Here is a 7304-nt window from a genome sequence, read left to right as displayed (position 1 = left end):
TCCCGAGACCGATGTTCAGTCGACCTTTACTTAGAGAGAGAGAGAGAGAGAGAGAGAGAGAGCACACAAACGGGGTGTCTTGCCATGTTACGTAATGACCACCCAAACTACAGGCGGCCATGCTCAGGGAAGGCGAGTGGCCTTTGTAGGATCCCCCCCGTTGTTCTTGATAGTCTTGTCTTGGTTTAATTTGAGGCCCTGTACCATTCTCGACTCCACAACATGAGCTGCTAGACTGTTCAATAGCCTTACCACTCTCTGTATAAAGAAGTATTTCCTTATATTCTTCCTGTGAGCTTGGAGTTATGGCCCCTCGTGGTGCATGACATCACGAGAAAACAAACAAAAGCATTGGATAGTTCACGTTTTCTACCAATTTAAGAGGTCTTGAAAGGAACATTTGTCGTAGTTCAGTGAAGAATTCCCAGTTGAAGATCATACCTGGAGCTGCAAGAGTATACAGGCACTCCAAGATGTGAACCAATCAGGCAAGAAGCGGCATGAGTCTCTCGTTTAAGCTGGGGGAGAGGGTTTTGGCGTTGGGTGGAGGAGAGAAGAGGAGAGAGAATGAGAGATGAGAGAGGAGGAGAGAGAGAGAGAGAAAGAGGGAGGGGAGAGACATATATGCTCTTCCGTGTCGTTTAGAACTTTCAATGTATTACAAATGGCAAACCCGCAGCATTGCTTTAGATTGGACGCATTACTATCAACAAAACGTGTTAATTTTGCTTGCATATTGTAGCAGTTTTCTCGTTCCCGGCGTGGACCTCTCATATCATTTATCCGTTGTTGTCCATTGACTGGTATACTAAATCACCTGTACACCCAGAACTCCGTACATACATATACTTCCACACTACACCCCGAAGCCACACTACTGCTACTACACCCCGAAGCCACACTACTGCTACTACACCCCGAAGCCACACTACTGCTACCTCACCCCGAAGCCACACTACTGCTACTACACCCCGAAGCCACACTACTGCTATTACACCCCGAACCCACACTACTACACCCCATACGAGAAAGATATACACACCCTCCATGAAACATACCAAGTCGAGCCTGAGTGTAATTCATCCACACCAAACGTCCGTATGTCTCTCTTGTACCCATGTATCCTCTTCCCCATTATCCTCACCCATACACCTCCCTAACACAGTCCTCGGCACCCATTTACTATACCCTTAACAACACCAGTACCAACATATATCAGTGTTATATCCCCATAATTCACCCGGAAACACCCACCCAACCACCCACCCATTCAACACTTTCCGGCGCTTGATAGACAAAACATCACCTCTCTCTCTCTCTCTCATGCATCTTCCATCACCGCCCCTCCCACCCATGCATCCTCCAACACCGCCCTCTACATTGCATCATCCAACGCCGCCCCTCCCACCCATGCATCGCCCCTCATACCCATACACCCCCGCCCATCACCACCCCCTCCCATGTACAGCCTCCGGAACACCCCCCCCTCCCCTCCCATTCCTCTCCTTGGTCCCGCCTGGCCGTGGTTTGACACAGTGGCAACCTCTACGTGGGGACTATTGATCTGACCCAGTTCCCGCGGCTGCTGTTTTTGATGTGGGTGACACTGTGGGGCGGGGAGTGAGGGCGACCACGTGGTCTCTCTCTCTCTCTCTCTCTCTCTCTCTCTCTCTCTCTCTCTCTCTCTCCTCTCTCTCTCTCTCTCTCTCTCTCTCTCTCTCTCTCTCTCTCTCTCTCTCTTTTGTGGTATGTGTGCTTGTGTGTACATGTCTCCCGTCTTTTTGTTTTGGTATGAGCGAGTATACGAGATAGTGTACATTCCTGCGTGTCTTATAGCCTATTCTCGTACGCATGTTCTGTTTTCCTTTTCGTGAGTAGACATGCGTAATACGTGTACCTACTGTACTGTGTGTGTGTAGGTTTCCTTAATGCGTAGCGTAAATGCGTGAACAGTATTTCTCGGGCCAGCTTCCCTTTTCCTTGTTAAATGTATGTGGATAAGTTTTTACATTCAACTACATACAGTATATGGGGTGTATTTTCACGCACGTTTGCATCTTTCTCGCATGTATGTATGTATGTATGTATGTATGTATGTATGTATGTATGTATTCTCTTCGAATGTTTTTTGTTTGTTTCATTGTTAATTCTTTCTCTCGTTAACTTCTTTTTATCGTTCCCTCTTCGTTTGTATGACAAGTTTTATAAATCCTTTGAGTGTTGAGTTTTATGAGTTTCGTTTATCGTTGTCATGTACTTGTCTGCTGTTGTGTTTGTTTTGTGTACGTGCTGTTGTGTTTGTTTGTTTGTTCGTGGTATGATGTTTGTGTACGTGTTTGTTGTGTTTGTGGGAGTAGTCCTGTGTGTATCATGCATATGTATATACCCAAGCTAAAGTGTGCATTTGCATGTGTATGTATGTATATGTATTCATGTTCATATATTAGTGAGCCTTATAATGTTGAATTATCTGTTCAGCCTTACAATATCAGGCCATAAACCACTCCTCCCCGTGGTTAGGTTAGGTTAGGTTACATTTACTTTATCAGATCGTTCCTCATGTAAACTCACTCCCACCCGCATGTTACTGATCTTGATAATACTCCCAGCTGGTCACTCCTCTTAACACTCCCAGCTGGTCACTCCTCTTAACACTCCCAGCTGGTCACTCCTCTTGACAACACTCCCAGCTGGTCACTCCTCTTAACACTCCCAGCTGGTCACTCCTCTTGACAACACTCCCAGCTGGTCACTCCTCTTGGCAACACTCCCAGCTGGTCACTCCTCTTGACAACACTCCCAGCTAGTCACTCCTCTTGGCAACACTCCCAGCTGGTCACTCCTCTTGGCAACACTCCCAGCTGGTCACTCCTCTTATCAACACTCCCAGCTGGTCACTCCTCTTGACAGCTGGTAAAATAAACTGAACTTCCGGGGTCCGGTTGGAGAGTGGCAGGCAGTGCGTAGAGAGGCGTTGACCGACCTACACCTCACGTCGACCTTAGGTTAGGTTAGGTTAGGTTAGGTTAGGTTGGGTTAGGTTACTTTAGGTTAGGTTACTTTAGGTTAGGTTAGGTTAGGTTAGGTTAGGTTAGGTTAGGTTAGGTTAGGTTAGGTTTGGTTTGGTTAGGTTAGGTTTGGTTAGGTTTGACACAATTCAGAGGTGTGTGTGTGTGTGTTCGTAATGACCTAACGATTCTGAACCTTCATTTTTAATTAGACTTTCAAATGTTATCCTTTGTAGAAACTTGGATCTACTGTACAGTGGACAAAGCTATATTACCCAGGTTAATTGGAACACCTAAATATAACAACCACAGCACACCCAACCCTACCCCACCCTGCCCTACCCCACACCTATCACCCTGCCCTATCACCTGCCCTACTCCACCCCACCCCACCCCACCCCTACCCTACCCTGCCCTGCCCTACCCCTACCCTCCCTACTACCCTGCAACCAGCCCCCCAGTCCCAAGCCTTTAAATAAAATTATAAGTCAAATGTTTTCTTTATGTAACAGTGATGTTGAGGTGATGGTGAGGTGATTGTTGAGGCGATGGTGATGGTGAGGTGATTGTTGAGCGATGGTGATGGTGGGTGATTGTTGAGGGTGATGGTGATGGTGAGGTGATTGTTAAGGTGATGGTGAGGTGATTGTTGAGGTGATGGTGAGGTGATTGTTGAGGTGATGGTGAGGTGATTGTTGAGGTGATGGTGATGGTGATGTGATTGTTGAGGTGATGGTGAGGTGATGGTGATGGTGAGGTGATGGTGAGGTGATGGTGATGTTGAGGTGATGGTGAGGTGATTGTTGAGGTCACTCATTCAGGTTAAACCACTTGTTGACTGCTCGCTCACTAACCCCATAAGGTTCAGTACAATATTGTAACGTATTAGAGAACTTAGATAACGTATGTGTGTGTGTGTTTTACATGACCAGAGTTAGTGAAACATGGGTGGTAAAGACCGTAGACTTTCTCGATAATATTCTTCGCCTATGCATAGAAGGTTTGTGCGTGTGTGTTTGTGTGTGTGTTTCTTCTCATTTACATATTACTTAATTTCTCTAACATGTTGGTTGACCTCCTTAGTAACTACAAGCAGCAGTTGTACCCATTTGGTTATTAGAAGGGAGGGTGATGGGGGAGTGAAAGAAGGGTGATGGGGGAGATGGAAAGTGATGTGGGAGGTGAGGGAGAGTGATGGGAGGTGAGAGAGATTGAAATGGGTGTGAGGGAAAGTGATAAGGGAGGAGATGGAAAGTGATGGGGCAGATGAGGGAGAAATGCGTGGAGGAAGGCAGGAGGGGAAGGGACGCAGTGGTGAGCGGCGCTGATAGTAACCCACGTCTTTTATACATCACTGGATACACCGTGGGCGTTCTCCTGGCGTGTGGATGGGTGGCTTTGGGCGCTGGGAGGGCTGCAGAAAGATGGGATGGGTAGCTGCGGAGGGGGCGGGCGGGTTTTGGTTTGGGGTGGCGGGAGGAAGAGGCGGGTGGTGAGGGAGGGACCAAGCAGGCGGGCGGGCTGGCGGGCGGGTGGGCGGGCGGGCGGGTGGGCGGGCAGGCGGGCGGGCGGTGGGAGTTGTAGAAAGCCAAAATCTTGTCGATCAGGACCGAGTCGACCCCATTTCCCTCAACTCCCTTCCCCCTCAACTCCCCTTCCCCCTCCACTTCGTCCTCCCTCTACCCTCGCCTGGGAATCACAATGGACTAGGGTTGTCAGCCACGTGTGACCTGTACATGTACGTGGGACCTGGTTTTGTGTGTTCATGTGCCCTGGTATATATGTGCATGTGACCCGGTGTACGCTTACATGTGACCCAGTGTACATGTGCGTATGACCTGGTGTACATATACTGTACAGCCTCTTAAGCAATGTATACACGATCTGGGGGAAGAGTATTCACACCGGTTTCCTTAACTATCACAGCCTGTGTGTGTGTGTGTGTGTGTGTGCACGCGCCACACACACGGTGGGCGGTAACCATCAACACGACCGAGGCGTGTGATCTAACGCGGGTGTCTTGCCTTGTACTGGGGTCCTTCTCTTCCTCGTCTTCCTCCTCGTCTTCGTCTTCTTTCTCCTCCTTTCTTCCTCGTCCTCTTCCTCCTCCCCCTCTCCGCCTCTTTCTTCCTCCTCTCTTCGCCTTCCTTTTCCTCATCCTCCTCTTCCTCCTCCCTCATTACGGCTTTAATTCCAGCAGCTGTGTGGCCTTCCTCCCTCCCTCTCCTGAGGCCTCTACCTACACTGCCTTTCACCTTGTACGTTAACGGAACTTTCCTAACACGCTCGCGTCCACAACCCCGCCCGCTTTTCCACACGCCCTTGTATCACGCCCACCAGCAGCATCCACACCTTAGATCTCACGGTGTTTGATTGAATGGTCAGCCTCTGCCTCTGTTGCTCTCGTTCCTTCCTTTACTCCCGGCGGTGAGGCTGGGGGGAAGAGGGGGGCGGAGAAGAGAGGAGGAGGACGGAGGAGAGAGGAAGAGGACGGAGGAGAGAGGAAGAGGAGGAGGATGAAGACAAAGAGGAAGACAGAAGATGATCATGAGGAGGAAGAGGTTGAGGGTATGGAGGAAGAAGATATGGAAGAGAAGGGAAAGAGGAGGAGGGCAAACTGTCAAGGGGGGGGCGCAACAGCGAAGTGGTTGGGCTATGGGTCCATCCCGCCCACACCACGCCCACGTTAACCCTCCCTACCTCACGCCCATGTAACCCTTCCTACATCACGCCCATGTAACCCTTCCTACATCACGCCCATGTAACCCTTCCTACATCACGCCCATGTAACCCTTCCTACATCATGCCTACCCTCCCTACATCACGCCCATGTAATCCTTCCTACATCACGCCCATGTAACCCTTCCTACATCACGCCCGCGTAACCCTCCTACATCACACCACGTTAACCCTTCACCACATCACGCCCTCGTAACCTTCTTATATCACGCCCACGTAACCCTCCCTACATCACACCCACGTTAACCCTTCCTACATCACGCCCTCGTAACCCTTCTTATATCACGCCCACGTAACCCTCCTACATCACACCCACGTTAACCCTTCCTGCATCACGCCCTCGTAACCCTTCTTATATCACGCCCACGTAACCCACTCCTACATCACACCCACGTTAACCTTCCTACATCACGCCCACGTAACCCTTCCACCATCATTTTCCCTCCCTACATCACGCCCATGTAACCCTTCCTACATCACGCCCTCGTAACCCCTCTGACGGCCCAATAACTTCACCTTAAAAGCTGCCTGGTTTACCCCGCCCACAACCCACCTGTTTGCATTTGCCTACAGCCCCCCATTTTAATCCGCCCACAGCCACGCCCATTTTCAACCGCCCACAGCCCTACTATTTGAGATTGTCAAACTCTCCGTTTTGGCAGTTTGCCCTCTCCTTCTTTTACCTCCTCCTCTTCCCCTTTTTCTCCTTCTCCTCCTCCACCCTCCTCCTCCACCCTCCTCCTCCTCCTCCACCCTCCTTCTCCTCCTCCACCCTCCTTCTCCTCCACCCTCCTTCTCTTCCTCCTCCCCCCCTTTTCTCCTCCCTCCTCCTCCCCTTTCCTCCTCCTCCTCCTCCTTTCCTTCTTCTCCTCCTTTCCTTCTCCTCCTCCCCTCCTTTTCCTTCTCCTTTTCTCCACCTCCTTCTTTCCATCTCCTCCTTCTCTCCTCCTCCTCCTAATTTCCTTCTCCTTTCCCCTCTCTCTAAAACACACAGACACACAGTAATGTCAGGGCTTATATCTAGGGCATTGAGAGGGAGTCCTTGATCATCAACACTCTTACTTACCGACCAATAACGTGCTAAGGATACTAAAACATCATGACGTCACGAGCTATGATTGGTCAGTCATCTGCCTTCCGACCAATGGCGTGCACGATAACATAAACACCTCATGACGTAGCGTGTCACTAGCTATGATGGTCAGTTAGCAGTCAGTGATAAAAGGGAAAGGTATTTATTGTTTATTTTGTGGTACAGAACACCAATTCTTTACTGGTATATTTATTTTTCCTGGGATTATGATGGAGAATAACGGGTATCAGCCGCAGATAATACTGGGAATTCATTGGTCAGTGACGTCATAGATGCTGGAGGATGAGTCAGCGGAGATGAAAGAAAACGTTTGTGAGGGGAAACTTGTCCAAATCTGACTTTTATTTTTGTATCTTGCCCCTGACGTTAGGTTAGGCCACGTTTGGTCAGGTCAGGTCGGGTTGGGTTGGGTTGGGTTAGATTAGATTAGATTAGGTTAGGCCAGGCTGGGTCAGGTTAGTTTT

Source organism: Homarus americanus, unplaced genomic scaffold (genome assembly GCF_018991925.1).
Source record: "Homarus americanus isolate GMGI-L3 unplaced genomic scaffold, GMGI_Hamer_2.0 scaffold15611, whole genome shotgun sequence".
In the NCBI taxonomy this organism is placed as follows: Eukaryota; Metazoa; Arthropoda; class Malacostraca; order Decapoda; family Nephropidae; genus Homarus; species Homarus americanus.
Note: the sequence above shows the minus strand (reverse complement) of the source record.